General features: G+C 36.4%; 1 protein-coding gene across 2 annotated transcripts in view; it reads right to left on the bottom strand.

The window, feature by feature from the left end:
* NCOA3 (nuclear receptor coactivator 3) overlaps nucleotides 1-25,579 on the bottom strand; it is a 103,605-nt gene that overhangs the window by 25,917 nt on the left and 52,109 nt on the right. The window contains exon 2 of one of the 2 annotated variants that reach the window (XM_012728366.1): nucleotides 24,706-24,784. The exons of the other annotated variant lie outside the window; for it this stretch is intronic. The gene's annotated coding sequence lies outside the window, so the exon portion shown is untranslated. The remainder of the gene's footprint in view (nucleotides 1-24,705; nucleotides 24,785-25,579) is intronic. 2 annotated transcript variants of the gene reach the window in all.

Raw genomic sequence — 25,579 nt, 5'->3', positions numbered from 1 at the left:
AAAAAAAAAAAATACTGAATAGTTTGGCAATCTCACTCATGGACGTATATTCAGAGAATATGAAACCATTCACCAAAAAAATCTTTATGATGTTTGCAATAGCATATTTACCACAGTTAGGGCATGGGAGCAGCCTTAACAATTTCCTTCAATGAAGGAATGATCAAAAAGAGGCAATAGTGAGCCCTCCCTGGTGGCACAACATGTTAAAGCCAGCACTGTGAAGCATATAGCCAACGCAGCACGAGTTCAACCCTCAGCCAGGGATGTGACCTACATGGCACGGCAGACCTCTCCTGACCCGCACTCTGCTCCCTTCTCTGTCTCTGGTGAATCCTCTCACCACCACCACCACGAACCATCCCCGCCCCCTGCACCTCTGACCTGTACCCCAGTTCTGCATACATAAATAAATCTTTAAAATAAAAAAAGAAAAAAGAGGGCCCTCCCTGGTGGTAAAGCGGGTGAAAGCACAGCACTAAGAAGCTTAAGCCACTTCCTCATGAATTCGATTCCCACCGCCTGTCCCAGAGGAGATCCACATGGCTCTCCTGACCCGCCCGCTGCTCCCCTCAGCAGTGTACTTCGTCACTCAGCCTGTTCTGCTCCCCACTCTGTCTCTGGTGGGTCCTCTCACCCTTGGCATCTCTGGCCTGTACCCCAGTTCTATATGAATACAAAAAAAAAAGAAAAAAGATGTAGTAGTGCATACATGCCATGAATGTTGTATAGCTACCAGAAAGAATAAATGCAGTCATTTTCAACAAAATGAAGAGAATTTTAAGACTTACATACAGCAAAATAAGCTCATAGTAATAAAAACAAATACTGGGCATTCATATAACAGGCAATTGCACAATGTAAGTTACCCTGAAAAACTACTGGATAGCAACAAACACCCAGAGGGCTCTGAGGCTAAGAGGCAGGGGATGGAGCATAGAGATGGTGTAACAGGACAATGTTACCCCCACCACTAGCAGCACAGACACTAAAATCAGAGCAATAAAGAGAACATTAGCATGGCCTCTGTGCAACAATGACATTCAAATTCATTAAGTGTTCCTTTCTTTTTTAAAGCTTCTGTATAATGAAAAACTACCATTAAAACTGAGTGGGATAAAATATTTAGACATAATGCATCTGACAAGAGGTTAACATCAGAAATCTACAAAAAAAAAAAAACTCAGAAAACTTAATAAAATGAAACAAAGGACCCAAACAAATACTGTGCAGAAGAGCTATCTAGACACTTCTCCAAAGAAGATAAAAGAGATGGCTGACAAATGAAAAAATGCATTATCACTTATCAGCAGAAAAATGCAAGTCAAACCACAAATCAGATACCACCTCACTACTGTGAGAATGACCCTATCAAAAACACTACAATTGCTGGTGAGAATGTGGAGAAAAAAAGAGTTCTTGTACACTGTTGGTTGGAATGTATACTAGTCCAACCCCTATGGAAAACATGTAAAACTTCCTCAAATATTAAAAGTAGCTAGACCTTAGGTCCAGCAATTCCACTCCTAGATGTATACCCAAAGAATACAAAATCACTATGCTGACTTGCAACACTGTTTTAATAGCCAAGTTGTAGAAACATCCTAAATGGCCATCAACTGAGCAGTGGATTAAGATGTGTTATATACACACAATAGAATACTACTTAAAAAAAAATGAACTTTGCCATTTTGTGACATGTAAAGAAATGGACGGGATTATACTCTAAGTCCAAAGGAGAAAGACAAACATAGCATGATTTCACTCACATGGGGAGTAAAGAGAAAAAATGAACAAAATAAACCAAAACAAGCCTAGAAATATGGCTGCAGAATTGAAGCTATGAAGAAGGATGGGACTGAGGCAGAAAGATGTTAGGAAAAAAAGGATGGGAGGGGCCCAATGACCTACAGTAAACAACTATGGATAATCTGAGGTTGGGGTGGAATGATAACATACATCTGAGAAGTGTGAATATATTCCCTTAAATCATATGCAGTGCTGTAAATCAGTATTACCTTAAAAAAAAAAAAAACTTCAGCATTTAAAATAATTCTTTAGCACAAATGATTATGGCACTTTATGTATAGCGGTAGGTGTTAACTATAATCACATACATAAAAAAAATTAAAAATAGCATTTGGTTTACTTGCCAGATCTGTTGTCTACTTCCCACTGACAGAGACAGATTCAAATTTGATTGATTGATAGACAGGCAAACAGGCAGGCAGACAATACATATCTGGTTTGGTAAAAATTACTTTTTTTTTTAAGGTATGAAAAGTTAAGTGCCTAGAAAATACATACTAAGTCAGTGAGGAGTCAAGAATCAGAATGGGAAAAAGAGAACAAAGCATACTCAAAGTCATTGATCATTTTCCCCCTAAAATTCTAAAGGTTAAAAAACACAGATCAGTAACTGTACAGCTTACATTTTTACATCTTAAATTACAACCCATGGAGGTGGATCTATAGAGTTGGCAAAATCTACTGTCAAAGGGAAAAATCACAAGAATCTCAGAGTCTTCGATTCTATGAATTACCTATTCATATTGATCCCTTTTTCTAAATTCTGACTCCTTACAATTAAAGATTACTACTAGCAGTTAAGTAGAAAAGAAATTAGGCCAAAATATGTACCTGCTCTAGTCATCTGTGCTCCAAAAATACCATAAGTCAGGTCATAAAATATTCTGAAGTTCCTGTTGAAGAAATGTGCCCCAATTTATTGTTGAACTGGAGAAAATACCTCTTCTGCACTTCCAAGTAGAAAAGAATCCAATCACAAGTGCTTTTTCAAGCACCACAGTACAGAAAAGAACTAGTGTGGAGAACTCATCATTGAACCAGAACACAAAGACACAAGATATAGTCGATTTTTCTATATGAACTCAATCATCCAGTCCCTTGAGCGATTTTTTACAATTCTCTTCTTTTTTTGGACATAGTTCACGTATATACCACTTAAATATATTAACATGGCAATGTATAATTTAAGCTCAGATTACATTTAAGCAAAATAACCTATGCAATTACTTCAAATGAGGACAGTAGCAGTTTTAATGCCTTTCAGAGCTAGCAAAAATTTACTTCTATATTATTTGGAAATTGTACAGCAAATGGGTAGAACTTCTCACCTAAATATTATAAAGGTTTTTATATGCATCAATTAAGATATGGAGCATATTTGAGTTTAGGCATTCACAGAATACAATAAATTGTTAGAAATGAACGTTGCTCAATTCCAATTAATTCAAGTTTAAAAATATCAAAAAATCATATTCCCAACCCAAAGGAAATTTTGGTTTGTACATACCTTAACAGCATAACTAGCTTTCCTTTAGCTTATTGATGATTAAGACTGGGGGGGAATCTTGATGATTGTATACAACAAACTTACCAGACAGACAAAAATCAAGTACTCAAAAGGAAAAGATAATTAACAATTCAGGAGAGTCCATTTACAAATAAGATATTCTGGGGGGGGGTGGCAGGACTTAACTATCATGTCATGACAAAATGGGGTAGAGAAAGGTTATCCAATAAATCTTAACTGGCATAGAGGCCAAATAAATTATTTCACTTTTCCGCAATTAGTGAGAAAGAGAAAATAACTTTTGAGGACATACAGTGTGAGGCATTATCATATATACCATGAAACTTCTCACAATGATTCGCCAACGTATATACCGTTATTTCCATGATCCAGAGATACGGGATGACAGAAATGGGACTACAGTATTTTCAAACTTTACTACCATAAAACATGCATCAAGTGTTCCCTGGACTTTTTAATCTACCCCTCAAAAACATAATAATAAGAATCTCCAACTAGTTTGCTGAAATTTTCTCAGCTCGTCAATTGAGGCATCAAGAAGTGGTTTCAGAGACTTGTTACCGGGGATAGAGGCAAGGAGGTACTAGTCCAAGCACCTGGAAGCCCCTAAACTAACCAGCACTCTACAAATCAGCAGGTAAACTGTCCTGTAAGGAGGTCCAACATTAACTACGACCCTTATTCCACTTGAGAGAAAGTCCATGGCTCACAGAGCAAGAAGAAAACGTAACACTAGAAAAGCATAAAACTATACCCTAAAATAGTTGAGGATTTTATTCTGAGGTTTTCTAAGATTAAATGCAGGAGCCAAAAAATGTTTTAGACTATCCTACCAGTAATTTAGCCTATCTGTCAAGCTTGTTTGCCTGGCTTACCCAAGGTATGATTAAATATGCTAATTAGGTTGTATTTCTGGTATCTTCTGAGAATCACAGCAACTTCAAGAAGCTTTTCAAACTGTAGATTTGAATTGATTTACTGAAAACTGCTTGAAGTACTATGGAAGAGCAGAGACTGTTCAAGACAATTAGGGAGAAAAATTCTTTTTTTTTTTTAATGATTTATTTATGCATACAGAACAGGGGTACAGGCCAGAGGAGCAGGGTCAGTGAGAGGATTCACCAGAGACAGAGTGGGCAGCAAAACAGGCAGATCTACAAAGCACACTGCTGAGGAGAGCAGTGGGTAGGTCAGGGGAGGTCTGCTACGAGACGTGAATCACCTCTAGTGCCAGGGATCGAACCCACACCTAAGCTGCAGCAACTAACTTGCAGTGCTACATCCTAACCCACTGCGCCACCTGGGAGGGCCCTTTGGGTGAGAGGAGGGGAGGATTCTTTGGGGGAAATTTTACAAGATATTCACACATAAAGACAGAACTTGAAAATCTAGTTCAAAATTGATCCCCTTTGGTGAAGACAATTTAACTAGTGCTGACTATGTTAAAATAAATCTTAGGAAATTTTATTTTCTAAAATACCAAAATAAATTTTTTATTTCTACATGCTGTGTTGAGGGAAAAAATTAAATGAACTATACATAACCTGTGTACTTAGGAATGGGAGAGGAGGAAGAGAAACCACTGCAAAAGTTTCCTCATCAACTGAATGACAACCTGCTACGTTACTAAGATAAAATATAAACCATCTAATCCAATTCATTCTTCGATTTAATTTCATTTCAACTCAAACACTTGCATGCCTAGAATCATTTTAGGTCCAGGAAATAGAGATAAATGACAAACTGCTAGAACACTCAGGCTAGCAGAAGTGGATAACACATACACAATTATAACAACATAATCTGTAATTGTAGAAATGAATGCACTGAGTAGAGTATGATGGGAACACAGCTGATAGGAAACCTACCAGCTTTTTAAAGAACAGGAAAGGTAGGCAAACTGCACTGACAATAAACTACCTCGGTGGAGATGTCACAGAGAGAAATTCCCATAAAAAAAAGGAAGGCTCCGTTTTCCCTGCCCACCTAATGAGGGGTGTAGCTGAGCAGTAAGGATATATGCAGAGAAGATAGAGATGGTTTGGGAGGATATACAGGAGGAGGCACATGGAACAGAGATATATGAAGTCCCACTTGCTTTTCAGCCTTGGACTTATACCAGGGGCTTGGAGGATGTGGAAAGAGACATTTGGGGCCAAGACATGTAGGGACAACTGGAAGAGACTTGGGTAAGAGTTGTGTGTAGAAGAGGCTGGCAATGGCTGTCTTCATCTTGATTTGTGCTTTGATTTGTGCCTTTCATCCCAGACTGGACTGGCCCCTTCTGCCCTTCTGCTGTGGTTCCCACCAGAGGTACCTTAGAATTGTGGCAAGTTTTCGGGCCTCAGGTATCCCATCTACCCACAAGAGGACAGGAAACATTGGGTGTTTTATTGGGAAACTATTATCCTTTCTGCTCTTTTCTGTATGTATACTATTCTATCAAAGTTTTCTTAAACTAAGATTATGCTTTGTATTTATTCAGTAGAATCCCTTTACAATGTGTAAGTACAGTGACCCTGAGTATGCACATTAACACAGACATGCCAAAAATTGCTGTAACTTCAGATCCTGGTCATTCTATTCCTCTATTTAGTTTGTAATTCCAACAAATTTGGAGGGGCTAGCAAGAACACAACATAGAACATTCTATTTTCAATACGTAAATTGAGCTGAAAATCATCTGAATGTAAATTAACCTTTATTTTAGCCATAGGTTTCATTCTCCCTTTGCATGTCATGTCTTTTCATTCTCAATCTACAGGCTGGCCTTCAAGCCCCCTCACATTTATGGACCAGTTTAAAATAAAGAAATTCAAACACAAGCTCCCTAAAGGTTCTAGTACCAGAACTGGATATATCAATATATTAGTCAAGGTGTAGGTTGCAATTGGAAACTTGTTGCCAAGAGACTTCTCAACCTCTACATGAGCAAGAGTTAGGTGCACACTATACACAGTGCAGACGGAGTAAAGCAAGTCAATTACATTTAAATCTAATCACCCTTTCCTGACAGAACGCTAACTAGTAGCTAGGCAATATTCTAGTTGTCTTAGAGGAAACAACTAAATTATGCACTATGAGTTGTATGTCCTCCTCCTCACCAGCAGTTATCAAAAAGAGCTGTGCTAAAGGACTTCATGCCCCCCCTCCCCCCGCCCAGAGACAGAGTGGGGAGCAGAACAGGCAGGCTGACTAAAAGACTGCTGAGGGGAGCAAAAGGTAAGACAGGAGAAGTCTGCCACACCAAGTGGGTCAGCTCCCTGGCTGAGGATAGAACTAGTGTGTACAGTGCCTATAGCTTCAGTGTGCTGAGATTTAACCTCTTGCCACCAGGAAGGCCCAATTTTTGCTTCTTTTCTTTTCCGGGTAATCTCATTCCAAAATTTAGAGAGTCTTCAAGAAGCCTATCAAAATAAAAGGATCTAATCCTTCCACTGATCTATTAGATCAGTGGCACTGCTGAAAGCTATTTTGAGAACCAGACCTTAATTTCACTAAAGGATATATTAAACTTGCAAAAAGGTATCACCTTGAAAAATCTGGGGATAATCACACCTCCTGCATTCATATGTTTATTATAAGGATGAATTACAAAACAAGTAATCGGCACAGGGATCCCTCCAAAGTATATACAGTGCCAAAATCAGATTTTTGTTCAGTTCTCGTTTGAAAAAAACAAAAGCTACAAGTACTCTATACATCAACAAGTGTAATATTCAGAAAAATTAGTAATAAATATTCAGGATGTTTTCAACTTACAGAGAGCTGACTGGAATTCAAAACATTTCCACTGAAATATCATGAGTAATAACTAATATGAAATCTTGAAAATAGAACAAAAGTAAAATATTGTCATAAATAACTGCATTCTTAAGATCAACAAGTACAGTTAAAGTATAAGTAGACACCTTTTGGAGGATCCTAAAAAGAATCAACTACCTTCAGGAAAACAGATAAAGCACAGCTGGTCTTTTTTACATCTGTTTTTACTTCTGGATTTGTGGCTTTTTTTTTTTTTTTGACAGCTATAAATCTCTACATCAAAAATCTTATTTATACCTGAAGTTATCACTTAGCACATAATGAGTATAAGCAGTAGAAAAGGAAAAACAAAAATCCAAAATTTTAGCCCCCACAAGCTAAATGATAAAGTTTAAGATAAGGAATGGGGAGTTAAGAGTAGTGTATTGTGTCAAAGCAGAAATAAAATCTGATAAAAATGTAGTAAGCAAGAAAGAGATGATCACAGCAAATGCCTTATACTCTCCTATTTTTTTCTATCTGCCTCAGAGAAAAAAAAAATAAGGTATTAAAAGAAATGTTAAAACCTAAGAACAGACAAAATCAGTTACCTGCCAAGCAGGTAGTACTTGATAACTACTAAAGAAGTAACACTAAGCAAATGATGACCGAAACAAGTAATGGTAATTGTGGGCCCACTACAAGACAGAGAGCCCCAAACTGGAGTGCCTGCCGAGTGAGAAACAACACACACGTCCCCCTTTTCCACTGAAGTTAGCCCTTTCTGCCAATACCAGTAGCAAAGAAGCTACAATGGATGTAGCTTTGTGATGTTAGCGTTACAAAGCTAACATTACAAAACCTAACAGTGTGGGAATGTCATGCTACTAAAGTAGTTTTAATTAATTTTTCAAAGAAAAGATACTCTGAAGATGGTAAAGGAAAGTAAGATGTATGGAGCGGAAAAACACTATTATGTCTTCTTCTCTGAAAGCAGAGGCCAGAGTAGATGGTCTCTAACTCTAGCAGCACAACCATGGCAACTCTGACTCTCAGAAGTTTCTGAATAGGTCACCATCTTTTTGGCAGATTAGTCTGTAGCTCAGTCCTTGCTGGTCCCTTTGTCTTTTTTCTTACCCACAGTTTACTACTCCAGCAATTTTAATTCCACTTCCAGTTTACGTAACTTTAAACTGAAAGAATCTTGTTAAATATTTTTATAACCCTAGAAGTTTTATCTGATAACATGATTAATCTCTCCCCCAAAATCTCCAAATTATCAATTTCAGAATGAAAATAAATGAGAATGTACATATCAATGTCTAAGAAGAAAGTAAGAAAGTACTCAATAACATTTACCTGCTACAGAGTGGAGTAACATGGTAGAAGTGCTTAAAAGTATTAAGGTCTAAGATTAAGTTAATCTGAACTGCCTACTCCCCTCCAAAAAAATAGTTAATGTTCTATGTGGACCTACAATTCTGTGACACTAAAATCATGATTATTCCAGGAAGGAAGAAATAAGTAGCAAGCTGAGAATATGAAATACTAAGAAACAGAACAAAAACAGCTTTAACTCTATATAAAATAAAACATAGCTTGTCTTTTTGTTGCTCTTCAAAGGTCAGCTTCATGATTCATACCTTCAAAGAGCTTCTTTCTGTATTTCACAAAACCTGCCTATGCATGTCTAGTAAATGAAGCTGGATGTACCTCGTTATGGTTAGAGAACATTTGAGGCGAAATTTGATGAACTCTTTTAAAAATATCATTCATAAAACTGGTCAAAAACAAAGCCACTTCAGAAAATGTCTTAAGAGTGGTCACTGTTTAACATATTGGGTACTGCCCATATAAACAAAAGCAATAACATGTATGATGAACTGTTGATGAAAACACAAAAAGATTGTTTTTACTTTAACAAGCTTGATGAAGCTTGATGACACACAATATTAGGGATCAACAAACTAACAAATATATATATACACAAATTCTACCTTGTGCTATAAAAGGTCTCTGTTGAAAATTAATGTCTTATCTGTGATTCAAAAGCAAGAACAAATGAGTACCAGACACAGGACAGTTATACTGTTGTTGAGAACATGCTGCCAATAGTCAATGTGGTTCTTACAAAGATAAAGCATAATCAGGTTAAGACAACTACATGTCCTTAAAATTGGACAAACCTATAAGCTCGGGCCCCTGCCATGTTTTACAGAGACAACTGCAGTAGGGAGTGGTTATTCTACAAATATATATACAACAATGTAAAAGGTTTAAGTCAGATGTTTCTTGAGTTCTAACCAAATTCACCACAGCAGTGGTTCTCATCCTTTTTGTTATCAGCATTCCTTTACTTCTTAAAAACCTAATGCTCCAAAAGCTTTTTTTTTAATAATATAATAGTTTATTTTTACATGATTTTGTGCATTTTTCCATCTCAGTTGTAGTCCCCGTGGCCTTCCCATCACCAAATCACCCATGTGCCATCACCAAAGTCCAGGGTATTTCCCTCCCTAGCACTGTTTTTGATCCCATTCCCCACTCCACCCCCATAAACTGTCTCTGGTATATAACTATTCATTATAGTAGTAGTAGTATTTTCTCGCTTGTTCCGTTATACTCCTGCTATGAGTGAAACCATTTGGTATTTTCCCTTTCTTTCTGGCTTATCTCACTAAGCATGATCTTTTCCAGCTCCATCCATGTTGCTGCAAAAGGCATGTTGTTTTTTTTTTGGTTGCTGAGTAATATTCCATTGTGTGTATGTACCACATCTTTTTAATCCAGTCATCTACTACCAAAAGCTCTTTTTTTAAGAGAGAGTCAATGGTATTTACCAAGTTGGAAATTGATAATTTGAACTATTAAATCTACTTTAAGTAAGCTTAAAACATATTAACATAAATAACAATTTTATGAAAAAATTCAATGGAAGAAGTGGCATTGTTTTATACTTACAAATGTTATGTCTGACTTAATAGAAACAGATCAACTCTCTTACCTACTTTCATTCAATCTTTTATTTTGATTAAAACATGAAGAAAGCCCAGCTGCAAAGAAACATATTTGTATAAAGAAAAACTTTTTTCAATACCCTTTTACAAATAATTATGGCTATTTTTCCATGATTCATGCTAAGAAACAAGGGGTAGTTTCTTAGTATCAGTTGTAACATGTTAGTTGTATATTATTGTACAACAAATATTAGTAATGGTAATTTGGTTGATATTAGTTCATTGATTAGGCAGATCTTCAAATACTGACACATCCCATTATATAATATTAGAAAAACCCACATGATTAATATTACCACCTATCTTGGCTATAAGTTTGTAAGTACTACAAATTGTTTAATAAATTTAAATTTATTAATGCTATCGTTTTCACTTAAAAAATTCAATTTTTCACTATTAATAGTTTTCCCTAAAGTGATCAACTTGTTCAATCTTCAAGAAATTGCCAAATATCATTTTAAGAACTATAGTTCTCACGTTCTGTCAAGTAAAAAATCGTGTTCCATAAAAAAACTGGCGAGATCAATTCACAAGCCAATGACATTAAGTGCTTTTCCTCGTGACAACCATCATACTTTGGTAAGCAATTGTGCTTTCCACAGATTTTCCAGTCCTATTACACAGAATATTTTTTTAAGTTATTAAAAATATGGCATTGAGACCCTCCCTGGTGGCTCAACAGGTTAGGATGCAGCACTGCAAGCTCACTGCAGCCACTTCAGTATGAATTCCAGCCTCAGCCCTGGAGCTGACACACATGGCGCAGCAGACCTCTCCTGACCCGCCCGCTGCTCCCCTCAGCAGTGTACTTCATTGATCTGCCTGTTCTGCTCCCCACTCTGTCAGTGGTGAATCCTCTCACCGCCCCTGCACCTCTGGCCTATACCCCCCTGCACCTCTGGCCTATACCTCATTTCTGTATGGCTAAATTAATAAATTTTAACCAAAAAATATATATGGTATTGGAAAGTCAAAATTTAATGACATGAATGGGATTTTGGTGCTTCATCAAGGATTAGTAGAAGTGGAAAAGGGTGTATTTTTCCCCACTAACTGTAAGTGTTTGGCAGTGAAGAATGTAGTGGCTATTAGTACAGTCTGGTGGCCACTAAGCAAGCCTTGATTCATGCCAAGATGCCAGCAGTTTTATGCACCACTGCCTTTATATCATCAGTACAGACAGGATTAAAATGGAAAATGTCTATTATGAGAACAGTTTTAGCAGTATCTGTGAGCCTCCGAAAAGGTTCTCAGTACCACCCCCCTTTCCCCAAAGGTCAACAAACCATCCTTTGAACACCATTGTATTAGGCTAAGATTGGAATTGAGGGTTTCAGGATACTTTACTATTTCTAGTCTATATAAATAAGCCATGTTGTGGAGAAAAAAAAAATGCTTAAGATGACATAATGAATTATTACTTTTAACCAACCATACTCAAATCCCCTTTCTTCATATACAACAATGACAAAGTATATATTTTAATTAATTTTAAAAGATACAGCCATGCCCAAATATTACAAATATACCTCTGATACAACACAAATAATGAACATACAGCAAAGCATTGATTGCCCCCATGAACCCACTGAGCTCTAAGGATAGGAACTAATAAAGGCAGCCAGGAAATCAAATCACCCACAAAATAACAAAACCAAAACCAAGTCATAGGTAAAAGCCAAATACAAAATCCCAGAAAGAATGGTGAGGGGGAAGTAATTTTCAACGGTTACTGATTTTATCAAACTTTTCAGTATAAATACAGAACAGTAAGACATGTAAAATCTGAGTTATTGCAATAATACTTCAAATTAGAATCATGGACCTAATCTGAAGACTATGATAAGGATGGGTTAAAGGCAACAAAAACAGATAAGATAATGTGGGGCGGGAGCAGAGGATATAAATGGAGGGCACCAAAGGAAAAGTAAATGTCCCACTAGAGAAGCAAATCAAACTAAAATCTGCAGGCATTATTTAAAAAACTGAGGAAAAACAGTCATGAAATTCACCAATCTCAAAATACTTAAACACCCAACAAAATGAAGTCCGAAACAAATTTGAAATAAATGTGTATGATACTTAATGAGGTACAGAATTGACATTGAAAAAAAGAAAATGAATGGTTATGGGAAAACTCAATTATAAACCCTGGTAAAGAATTTGCTTAAAGGGTAGTATTCTTTATCTGAACACCAAATACCCAAACTCTAGATAATCTAGATTTGGTTGTCATAAAATACTTAAAGCCATACCTGAAACCAAACCATAAAAGAATCCCCAGACCAGACACAATAAACATGTATACATAATACTGTAAATGGTCAAGAAAATTGATTAATCAAACCAGAATGCAGTCCAGTAAAGAAAAAAGGCTTCAGAGTGGATTTAAGTACCATGTGATATTGCCAAATTTAAGTCTCTGAACTGCCAAATTCTTATCCTCTTAAAATATACATATACTATCACCATTATAGATTGCTGAAAGAATTAAAAACCTACAACAGTGTCTTGGAAATTGTATTAAGTCTCAAAAAAAAAAGATATAAGAAACAGTTCCCTCAAGATTCTGATGACTTACAGACAGAATCAAGGTTATTAATACAAAAACATAATTTTGCCTTTGTAAATTATAAAGTACCCATCCAGATCATCTATAATAAAGATCTATCATAGATTATCTACAATCCAGATAAATTCAGTAATCAATGTACAAGGGTGTTTGCTAGCTCCTGTATTCTCTGAATAGCTAAATAAAGCAAATTGCTTTAATCGTGGTACCTAAGAGGGTATTTCTTTCTAATAAGTCCTCTGAAAAGTACTAAATCCGCAAAAATGCTAAGACCTACAAATAAAGTTTTGACAGTGGTCTTAAGCAAAATTTCCAAATCACCCCATATATTGTTCTCTATCAAAAGAATTTAAAGATAGACTTTCTGGTGGCAAGAGATTCAAGTCTCAGCACTATGAAGTTAACTGCAGCCCAAGTAAGATCCCACCCAAAGAGCAGACCCACAAGGCGCATTTTGCCCGCTGCTCCCCTCAGCAGTGTATTTCAACCTGCCTGTTCTGCTCCTCACTCTGTCTCTGGTGCATCCTCTCACCACCACACACCCCACAACCCGCCATACCTCTGGCCTATACACCAGCTCTTTTGTGCACAAATAAATCAAACTTTAAAAATAAAAAGCATTGGCCCTCCCAATGCAGCGGGTGGCGCAGTGGGTTAAAGCACAGCACTGAAAAGCTAAAGCAACTTCCACATGGGTTCGGTCCCAGCCTGCCCCAGAGGAGGTGACCACATGATGCGGCAGACCTCTCCTGACCTCACCCATTGCTCCCCTCAGCAGTGTACTTGGCTGATCTGCCTATTCTGCTCCCCACTGTGTCTCTGGTGAAGCCTTTCACCCCCTGCACCTCTAGCTGTACCCCAGTTCTGTATGCATAAATAAATAAATCTTTTAAAATAAATAAATAAAAAGCATTTATAAAACAGTGTCTTATTAGAAAAGACGCTTACTGACAAATGACTATGGGCAAATTTTTCTTTGAAAAATTATGTTAAGAATCATAATTGCTCTGCATTTTTTTTTAAATATTAAGACACTAGCAGTTAAATCTAAATTCCTTTCACTGATCATCTTTCCTAATAAAATGGTTTCCTTTTCAGCTGTCAAAAGGAAAATGGGAAGAAGTGGAACTCAGGCTTCTTGTATTTCAAGTGGAAACGGAAGAACAGTTTATATATTGCAATATCCACAATTTACATGGTACCTTCACACCACAGAACAAGCTCATCCAAAGCCCAAGTAAAAATTCTCATACACACAAAAAATTAAATTTCACTTTCTTTTCTAGGAATCAAACTACTAAATCATGTCTGGAAATAAAAAGTCAGTCAGATTACAGTTGTGCATAACCAATTTATCTTCTGAAGTCAAAGCATGTCTCCTGTTACCTTGCAGCTAGTCAATGTGATCTGCATATCAATAAATTGAAGAGCTTAAACATCTGAAACCATACAGCCATACAAGCTGTTATTTTAACTAACAAGATTGCCAACACATTACGAACATTGCAATTTTATTCTAGAATTCTTTTTAAATTATCATAACAACCTGATATTAAAGAAAAATCTTAAAAGGCTAAGAATTATGGGGAAAAAACATGTAATTCCAATTCTTTTTTTTTTTTTTGTTATCCTCCAGTAAAATAACCAGGTCTATAAGAATTGTTAAAAAGAATGTACTTTAGAAAATATGCTTTAGAATGTGCTTTAGAAAAAACCTAAATTTCTGTAATTCACTTTTCTACGTTAGGTCCAAATTTTATAGTAAAGGAATGAAAGAAATGTCAAATCACATATTACGTAACAGGAGTGCTACCTGGACTATAAAAGGTACACTTTTACTTTTAATATTTATTAAAACTATAAAACATCCACTCCAAGTGTTGTAATGTGTTGAAAGGGACACACAATGAAAGAGAATTCAATGGAAGTGAACTATCCAACAATGTTGATGCTTGTATACTTGTACAAGTTAAACATATGAAGCTTATTAAAGATTGCTAAGTTTTTGTATTAATAAGAAGCAATACATCATGGAACTATATTTCAATCTTAGGAATATGTTTTAGCATTGTGCATGTGCAAAGCAGCTTGCAGCTGTGCACTAAAATGTGAACTTGTAAGGCTCCTGTTTATCCTTGATAAAGGTCAGCTGTCATGTATTTATGTCCAATACATACTATTTTTCACAAAGCAGAGACAAAAAAGGCAAATTCTATTGGGGGTGGGGGTTAGAAGTTTAAAGATTTTTCAAGATCTTTATCAAAATAATGTAGGCTTTATATATTAAATATTATATAGACTCAAAAACATTAAATCATAAGAAAGCAATTACTGTAATATTTGGCACCTGAGTGATAAGGTCATTTATAGCAGTGACAAACTAAACTAGTTGTATAGCAGTTCACTTTCTAGATCACTAAATCGTTATTTAGGGCAATTATGCTTTTTAATTAAGTTACAAAATTTAGTACCACAAAAGCTATATTACCACCTATCTGGTGATTTTTAAGCCTGTATTTTCCAAGTCAAATAAAACTGTCCTTTTCATGAACCCTGACTATAAACAATTAGTAAACCTTATCTACATCAGTTTTCATGGGTGTAAGTGGGAAAAACATAAGTGATTTCGATTAATACAGTGGTTTAGTTTGTTGTTCATGTTGAAGATGGATCTTACAACAGTTTTCTCTATATATTCTGAAACTCTCATTGTTAAAGTAAGCTAACTTAACTTTTAGTCTTTGACTTCAATAATTAAATACTACTATCAACAGTAATTTTCTTGTAAAAACAATTCTGTATAAGATCTACACACCTGAAAAGATAACTTTTTGAAGTAAATTGCTCTGATGGACATTAAATTCAAATATTTGTTTTTAAAATCATAGCTGCATTAACATTTCCTCATTATAACCACAGAAACCAGTTGCTCCTGCATTTACATATAATAGTAACAGTCTTCCATCCATAGGAGTCTTAAATAATTTAAGACTAAAAAAAGAAAATAAATAGTAAGAGATAAAGGACTATGGTCAGATCTCTTCCAGTAAATAACTGGTTTTTCCACTTGTAACCACAGTACCAGAAAAATCTACCAAATGTATGACTTTTTAGTAAGCTTTTCTTTAAATTGCTATTGTAAGTTTAAGGGCAAAAATTGATTTGGGGGGATGCAAAATATCCATAAAATATCTAGTAAACATTTAACAGACAAATAAGAAAGTGAAAATAAGAACAGCTGCAAGACTTGCAATTAATTTGCTGAAAGAAAGTTTAATGTAAGCTTTCTCGACATATGAAAAAAGATATGATGGTAGTATTAAAATGAATCTTGTAATTACAGGTTGACCCTGTAACAAACATAAAAAGATTTTAGAAAATTTGAGGTGCATTCAATTAACATTATTTTTGAAACCCAGATAGGACACAGCAAACTTTTTCAAGTGTCATGAGAAAAAGTAACAGTATCTTTCCATAAAATTCCTTTATGTCATTACAAAGCTCTTAACTATTCCTGAATACTTCAGTTATATTCTTAAACAGCACTGATTATGGTGTAATTTCACACACTGGCAATATATGACTTTTTGAATATTCAGACTTGTAGAACAGTCCACACAATCAATTTTAGAACATTTTCATTATCTGAAAAGAAACTCAACGCCACTTAGTTCTCACTCCACCAACCCTCCCATTCCTACAGACACACACAAACTCTCCCCTGTGCCCTACTCTAGGCAACTAGACTACTTTCTGTCTCTATGAAACTGAATCATACAAGATCAAGTCCTGTGTTATTTAACATCTTTTCTAGTTCACCCATGTTGTAATATGTGATCAGTGCATCTTTTCTTTTTCTCTTTAACACCCCTATGTATCAATACCATATTTTCTCATCCGTTCATCAGATGGTCATTTGGGGATTTTTTTCTTGTTACTGTGAACATAACATGCAAATTTTTGTGTGATCATCTGTATTCTTAAATGAGAAATCAAAAGCTGTAATAAATGAAAACAGATTATGATGATATGTGCAAAGAAGGTTGATTCTAAATTTTGCTTGAAAACAAAAATGCTATAACAAATGAAGAATGTCTTTTGAAGGGGTCTTTGAAGGGGTTGGCTAGAGAGAAAAATTTAAAAATTAAGAGTTTAAAGATATATCAGTACAAACTTCCAAAAACAAAATGCAAAAACAAAATAGAATATCTAAGAACAGGAGAACAGCTACACAAATTACACATAAACTTAAGAAACTACCATTTATACGAAACTCAAGAAAAGGGAAAGTATCGTGACTCAAGCAGACCAGTGGCCATCAGGGGCCAGCAGGGGGACTGCTTGTGCGAGGGCACAAGGGAATTTCAGGGGTGGCAAAAATATCTGATGGCATGGCTGTGGTATGAGCAACATCTGTCAAAACTCTCATCAAGCTATAAATTTAAGGTTGGTGAATTTTACTATGTAAATTAGATGTTTTTAAAGCCAAATATTCAAGTTATACAAGGAAATGGGAATGCTTATCACTAATCCTGTAATAAATAACAAATAACTAGTATGAGATAAATCAGCTAATAAGTCTTTTTTACACCAAAAGCACAGCTCTTTCAAGCAGATGGCAGAAAAAGATTAAGCAATTATACAGGACTGAATCAATCACTGAGGAAGTATACTGTATTAATAAGATTATTGTTAACATCGTTTTCTTTTTTCTCCCAAGGGAAAAAGGTTATACAAATATTAGAGATTCACAGCATAGAAATTTAAATATCCTCCTCTTGATAATTCTTTTTTGCATTTTTTTCCTATTTACCTTGTCATCACATCAGTAATAATGGCATGATGCCAACAAAGTAAATGGCAAACCCTTGAAGGTAGATAGATGTGTGTTGTCAGCTCCATGGGATCACCTCCATCCTCTTTCAGGGAAGTCTGAACCTTCCCTCCCTTCATATAACACCAGCCTTATGTTTACTGATTGCATATAAGGAAGCTCTTTTTCTTTCTTTGTCATACATCTCTAGCCCTTAATTTCCCCTCCCCCCCATACAGAACTGGGGTATAAATCAGAGTTGCAGGGGCGGTGAGAGGCTTCACAAGAGACAGAGTGGGGAGCAGAACAGGCAGACTAACGAAGTACACTGCTGAAGGGAGCAGCAGTCGGGTCAGGAGGTCTGCTGCACCGCACCACGTGGTCACCTCTAGGGCGGGTGGGGATTGAACTCTGGCGGAAGTGGCTTTTAGCTTCCCAGTGCTGTACTTTAACCCGCTGTGCCACCAGGGAGGGCCCCTCTAGCCCTCAATTTAATAAAAGACTCATACAAACTGAAAACATTAACTGGCATCTGATTCTATCACCTCAAATTGCAAGAAAAAACAAGTAAAGGCCTGAATGTATTCTGCATGTCGATAATGTTAATGTTTTTAAAATTAAGTTTAATAAAAGTCTACCACCCATTTAGGCAGTATAACTGGACAATCAAGATCCTCTCTTGTATTTTCTAAATGAGAATGATTTTCATTTACTAGGGCAAATTAAAGTCCCTAAAGATCGGCACTAACAAAACTGAACTTTGTAGAATTCAGCACTTAAGTTGAGACTGCCACGGATTCCTGGCTTATGGGACCCCTGCCTGAAAAGTGGAAGGTTACTTCCTCACAGGCCTAGAACTAAGTGACCCTGGGGAACCTGGAGAAGAAATGATTGCACACACAAGTATAAGTGTCCCAAGTGAAACCTGGTGAAGAGTACGGGTAAGTTTCCTACTCTCAAACTACAAGAACAAATAAATATGACTTTAAAAATTTATTTGCACACTGAAATCAATCCTTTAGCCTTAAAACTTGTTCAATAAATGGCTTCAAATAAGCTTATATGGTTAATAAAGGCTTCTCCCACCTATGTAATTTAAATTTTAAAAAACAAGAAGAATTATTTTCTTTAATAAATTCAATCAACTGTGGGACTTCTACTTGAGAGACTAACAGGATATATCCCAGCAAGAGTTGGACAAATTACAACCAACTACATTCAGATAGGAGAAAACAAGCAGTGGAAAAACTGTGGTCCCTGAGATTAGAGAAACTGGGCTGTGCGCACAGGAGGGAAGAGGGCAATTTGAACCCTATCACAATGCAAGCTTCCCACCAGGAAGCAATTTCCAGATCACAGCACAGAGATGAGGAATCCAAACAGAGCACAGTAATCTTACTGAAATGACAAGATAATTACCAGAAAGGCCTAACTGGCTAGATTCCACAGGGCAGCTACTCAGAGTGATTAGTACCATAGTAGAAAATGACAAACTGATTTAGAAATTTGCATCAAAAGCCGTAGAAAAGCCAAAGGGGGGTAAAACTGCCCACACTACCTATGTTCACACTTGTAGTAATCAGGCCAATGCATATGGGCAAACTGAATGAATGATACATCAATGGAACAGAATAAAAATCACAAAGAGAGAGTAGTGTGATTCACTGATAACAAAGTAAGCAAGGAAATGCAATGAAGAGTCTTCTCAACTACAGCCCTGGAACAGAATGTCCAGTATTTTCAAAACTGATTCTGGGCCTCCCTGGTGGCGCAAGGGATTAAGTCTCAGCACTATGAAGCTATAGGCAGCAATTACAACACTTCCTTGGCCAAGGAGCTGACCCATATGGTGCAGCTCCCCCTCAAGAATCTAATTCAGTAGTTCTGCTCCCCACTCTATCTGTGGTAAATCCTCTCAGCCCCCTGCACTGTTCTACACTCCAGTTCTTGCTGGTAAATCTTATAAAAAGAAATAAAACCGATCCTTAATCCTTTCTTCACACCATATACAAAAATTGTATCAAATGACTCACAGAACTAAATATAGAGCTTAATAATTAGAAAAGTTCTACAAGAAAATACAACAGGCAATCTTTCCAAGTTCAGGGTAGGTAAAGCTCTCTTCATGCATTTAAAAAAAAAATTGTTAACTATAAAAGAAAAATACTGACAAACCATACTTCAAAATTACAAAATTAAGAAAAAGACAATGATTACACAATGCTCTCAAAAGGCATCTGAAAAATCCAGATTTGTATCTAGAATATATTTTTTAATATAGTAAAAAAGCAAAACACCAATTTCTAAAATGGACAAAAACATCTGAGCAGAAATTTCACAAAAGAGATACTCCCAGTTAAAAGGTTAGGAAATTATTCTCAATATTAAAGACATCACATAATAACAAATCACACCCACAATGTAATTCCGCTACCGACATCAGAATGGACTAAAATCATCAAAGACTGACAATACAAAATAGGGAAGATGTACAGACTGAACTCTAATTTATCGCAGGTAGAATACAAAACAGTACAAACACTTGAAGAAAAAAGTTTCACAGTATTAAGCACACACTTAAAATTAACATAAGACACTGCAGTTGCACTCATGGGTATTGGCCCAAAAGGGGAGGGGGAAAAATCCACACAAAAGCTGTGTCTGAATGCCCAAATAAACATTCATAGAGCCAAACTCAGTAAACAGATTACAGACATACACACCAACAGAAAAAAAGAATAGAAATAAAAGAAACCCTGAAACCAACAATTACATGACTGTTATCTTTTAAAAATTATGCTGAGTGAGAGAACTTTTGCAGTATGACTCATCTACTGTTGATGGGATTCCAACATGGTATAACCCCCATACAGAATAATCTGAAATGACATACATATTTCCCCCCTAACCCAGAAATCTCATGTCCAGGATTGATCCCCAAGGTACACCCAAATAACATGAAAATGGACATTCACAAGGTTATTCACTACAGCATTATCTAAATTGCAAAATATTGGCAACAACCTAGATAACACCAATACATAAGAAACTGCTGAGTAAGTTATGATTTACACACATAATGGAATCTATACATCTGTGTAGATCAATAAGTGAAACAATAGAAGTCAGGAATGAAGAATTGTTTCATACCTACAAAGTCTAGGAAGATGGAACTTTCTAGAAATGGAGAGCAGCGATGGCTGCACAATGTCAATACACCTAACACCACTAAACTAGAAACTTAAAAATTATTCAAATGGCAATTTTTATGTTGCTAAATTGTATGATTTAAAAAATGAATTAGATCCCTGTGTCACGATATAACATTTTTATGAAATACTAGAAAGTGAAAAGAACAAAGTGCAAATGAGAAAACTATGCTACCTTTTGTGTAAATGAAAAAGAAAAAATAAAGTATACATGTATCAGCTTATCATTACAAAAAGAAACACAGAGGAGGTGAACCAGAAACCCCTGAAACTGGTAATTATAGAAATGGGAGGAATGGGATACAAAAGGAAATATGTATCTTTTGTATAATTTTGTGTTTCTGATAAACATGGCCAACATATTGATATTCTACATAAAGATAAAAGCCATGAGAATGGGAAGGGGCATTAAAATAAACTTTGAAAGTCAATCAACCAAATAACCTAAGTTCATATGAATACCATAACTAATTTATGCAGAAAATAAGACATAAAAGTGAGAAGAATTGAATAAGAACACAATTTGTCTTATTCTGGCTTGAGCGGGATGGCTAAGAGAAGTAAAGTACTATATACAAATTCTCCAGTCATCTTAAGTTCTTTACTACTGTGAAATGTGAAATAGGCAAAGCAATTCTGAAATTACTTTTTATATAACACAGGAGAGAATAAATGTACTGACAATGTTGGTCATTTAGAAGTGATCTAAACAAAAATATGAAATGAGAGGTGCAAAGAAGCTGAACATAAAGATTTAAACTCATAATTTCTAAGCCACTATATGCATGTTGCTGTGAATATGTGTATGTTTATATGTACAATATGTATCAACAAGCATATTATGTCCTAGTTTTGTCTTCTAGGAGCATCAGAAAGGAAAAATAATCCAGCAGGCAATGAGGACACCTCCCCCCCCACCCCCAAGATCACTCCTGGCAAGGACAAAGGAGCCTGAATAAAAGAGCTGCTCAACCTAGGTCAACTTGAAGGCCAAATTAATTAAGTAATGAAATAAATAATTTTTAAAAGTAGGACTACATGAGTTTATACCATTATTAATTATAGAATAATGCTGAAAGCTGAATGGTAAATGTGAAGGGAATTGGGGGAGGGGGGTGAAATCAGCCAAGCATCATCAATGAATACTATATCTAGAATAAAGTGAGATGAGAAACAAGTTATTTATGTCTCCTCATTCACCGCTTCTTGTTTGCAAAAGAAAATGGGGGGGTGGGGGGGGACATACAGAGGAGAAATTACCAGGACCATGGCCAAGACATCAAAACTGTATCAAAATGAGGGACAAATGACCACCTGCACCCCCAGAAGTTAGGTGCTTGTCTTTCTCAGGGTATCACATAATCTATCAGGTCTTCCAGACAAGCATGCATGATCTCAATTTAACCTCAAAGAAACTTCGAAGACAAAATGAAGAAACTTGAAGGATAGGGAGCTTAGAGAGGGAGAAGGGTTGTGGTCTCCAAACATGTCTATGTCATAAAAGAAAAGGCTATGGCACCATTCCCGGGGAAAGGAAGCTAAAAATATGTAATAACAACATGCATTACTTGATTAGCTAGATTAAGTCTGTACAGGAAGTGGAGAAAAATACTGTAAAAGACTATTAGGTCAGCTGACAAAACTGGAATATGGATAATTGAGTTGTATTGCTGTCCATTTATGAAGTTGAAAACTCTATGATGGTACATACTATAAGAGAATGACCCTACTATAAGAGAAAGGGGCAAGTTACATGTAATTTACCTTCAAATAGTTCAGAGAAGTGGGTGTCACAGGGACGGGTAAAAATGCACATGAATGCAAATAAAACAAGGGGTGACCTCTGACTAAGGATATCTAGCTGTTCTTTATACTCTTATTTTTGTGACTTTTGTAAGATGAAAATCATTTCCAAATGAAGTTTTAAAAGTTCTATGGAAAAAAGAAAATGCAGACAGCCAACAAGCATATGAAAAACTGTTCAACATCACTTGTAACAAGGGAGATGCAAATTAAAACTACAATGAGATACCACCTCACCCCAGAGAGAAAGGCACATCTTAAAACAATAAGCAACAACAAATGTTGGTGAGGATGTGGAGAAAAAGGAACTCTCCCCTCCACTGCTGGTGGGAATGCAAACTAGTACAACCACTATGGAAAGCTGTTTGGAGGTTCCTGAAACTGCTAAATATGGAGCTTCCATGAGACACAGCAATCCCACTCCTAGGTGTCTACCCAAAAGACACAAAAACATTGATTCAAAAGGAAACCTGTACCTCCATGTTTATTGCTGCTTTATTTACAACTGGAAAGACATGGAAACAACCCAAATGCCCAAAAGTAGATGACTGGATTAAAAGATGTGGTACGTATACACAATGGAATATTACTCAGGAGTCAAAAAGATAAATGCATGCCTTTTGCAGCAACATGGATGGAGCTGGAAGGGAGCATGCTTAGTGAAATAAGCCAGAAAAAAAAAAAAAATACCGATGGTTTCACTCATAGCAGGAGCACAAAGGACGGGGTGGTGGGGAGAGACAGATGATGACAACTAGATACAAGAGACATTTTACGGGGGGTGGAGTGGGAAATGGATCAAAAATGGGGTAGAGGGGTTTGTGCACAGGACTATGGTGATGGCACATGGGTGAATTGGTGGTGGAAGTCCACAGGGATTACACCGTGATGGAAAAAGGCACAAAATGATGTAAAAATAACTATCATAAAAATTTAAGTAAAATCAAATTTTAAAAAATTCTATGGAGATAGTTGTCTACTATGTTTAAAATATAAAGGTATACACCATTATTAATTGAAGGTTTTACAAAGAAATAGCAATAAATAAGGCTTAGAGACTAGATTTGCAGATCAAGGACACAGAAGGGGTATGTAACTCTTTTCTGTCAGAGCAGACACCTTAGAGCATGACAGAGCCTGGCTTGAAGGAATATATATACTTAAAGATGCATTTATTTATGCACATAAGAACTGGGATACAGGCAAGAGGTGAAGGGGGTGAGATAATTCACCAGAGAGAGTGGGCAGCTGAGCAGACAGATCTACTGAAATACACAGCTAAGGGGAGAAGCTGGCATGGCAGGAGAGGCCTGATGCACCATGTGGGTCAGCAACCTGGCTAGGTATAGAAATCATGCTGTAGTGGCTGGCGATAGCTTGATAGTGCTAAGACATAACCCCTTGCACCACCGGGGAAGCCCTGAAGGGACATTTTTAAGAAAGTTTTCTAGCAAAATTTCAAGTAGGTAGAAATAGCAGATAAGCAATAAAGAGACACTGGAACAACTACAAGGAGACAATTATGGGGTCCTGGCTAAGAAGGTAAGATCAGTAACAGAAAGTAGAACAAATCCAAGTAACTTGAAAACAGAAACTCATATAGGGCCTATTTTCTAAATGTATCAAAAAGGGGAAGATTTAAAAACAACTCAGATTTCAGATCTAGTTAATTGAGAAAATTATGATATGACTAACAAAGAAATTTAACTACCTACGCAAAGCATAGTTGCTTTTTTGACTATCAGACAACTTTCTCTGTTATTTTTCCTTTCCTGATGTAGTAATAAAAGTTAGCAGATGAGTAAGATGAAATGTTATTGGTCAGCATAAGCCATATGGAAAGCAAGTCATCACAAGATGAAGTAGTAAAAATAGGTGGGACTGATTCAGACTTTCTAAATTCTGTTACAATATTCACACTTTAGGAAAAAGTGGCAAGAAAGCAGTCCCGTTTACCTATAGCATGCAGTTTCCCTCCTCCTCATAAAAGATGACGGTATGTATCTGTACTTACATGGACATACACCTATTTACTGAATTCTAAGATCATTCATTCATTTAACTAACACCATTAAAGAGAAAAACATAAAATAGAGAACAATTTTATGATTAAACCACAAATTTAAAAAGGAGGAGGGCAGAGCAGGATCTTCAGAAGGGTGAAGTCAGAAAGGGCTATGAAGGATCAAGTCAAAATAAAACTGAATTACCTGGCTAACCAGTCAAATGACGTTCAAGTGGTCTATTTTTATTGGTCTCTGACTCCACTGTTCAGCAAGTATTTTGATCCTGAGGACAAAAAACAGGGGAGGGGAAGTTGAATTTCATTGCCCTTTCTTAATATAAGTATCATTACTAGTCATTCACAAACTTTTCCCATCTTTCCCTTCCCTTGATATACAAAAGAAACAAAAAGCTGTCAATATGAGACTTTTTTCCAGTTATTTGCACTGATGGCTAATTCATTCATATACATTTCTTAAAGTCAAGTATGGAATATACAATATATTCTGTCACCATTTGTAAACAAGGACAATGCTAAGTGAGGTGGAGGAAACCAACTCCAAATCCTGAAAAGAAATCAAAGCAGATGAGTAATCTGAAATTGGGGTGTCCTTGACTGTCTAAAAGAAATTTTCAACAATTAACAAAACAATATTAATATACTGGCAGAAGTTATTGCTTAAATACCCAAATCCAGAAACAGTAGTGGGTAGGTGGATGGAGGGATGGAGGGATGGCGCAAGCAAACAAAGAAGAAAAAAGCCCTGGGAGTTTTCCTTTAAGGAAAAGCTGTATTCTGATAAATGGGAAATTTTTTTATAGAGATTTATTTACTTATGCTCACAAGACATGGGGTACAGGCCAGAGATGCAGGAAGGTGAGAGGATTCACCAGAGACAGAGTAGGGAGCAGAACAGGCAGATCTACTGAAATACACTGCAAAGGGAGGTAGCAGGCAAGCCAGGAGAGGTCTGCCACGCCATATGGGTCACCTCCCTGGCCAGGGATCGAACTCACACTGCAATGGCTGCCAAGAGCTTTACAGAGCTTCACTTTAACCCCCTGCACCACCAGGGAGGA

This window comes from Condylura cristata, unplaced genomic scaffold, assembly GCF_000260355.1.
Source record: "Condylura cristata isolate star-nosed mole 26May11 unplaced genomic scaffold, ConCri1.0 scaffold00022, whole genome shotgun sequence".
Lineage (NCBI taxonomy): Eukaryota > Metazoa > Chordata > Mammalia > Eulipotyphla > Talpidae > Condylura > Condylura cristata.
This window is presented reverse-complemented; position numbering and strand designations above follow the sequence as displayed.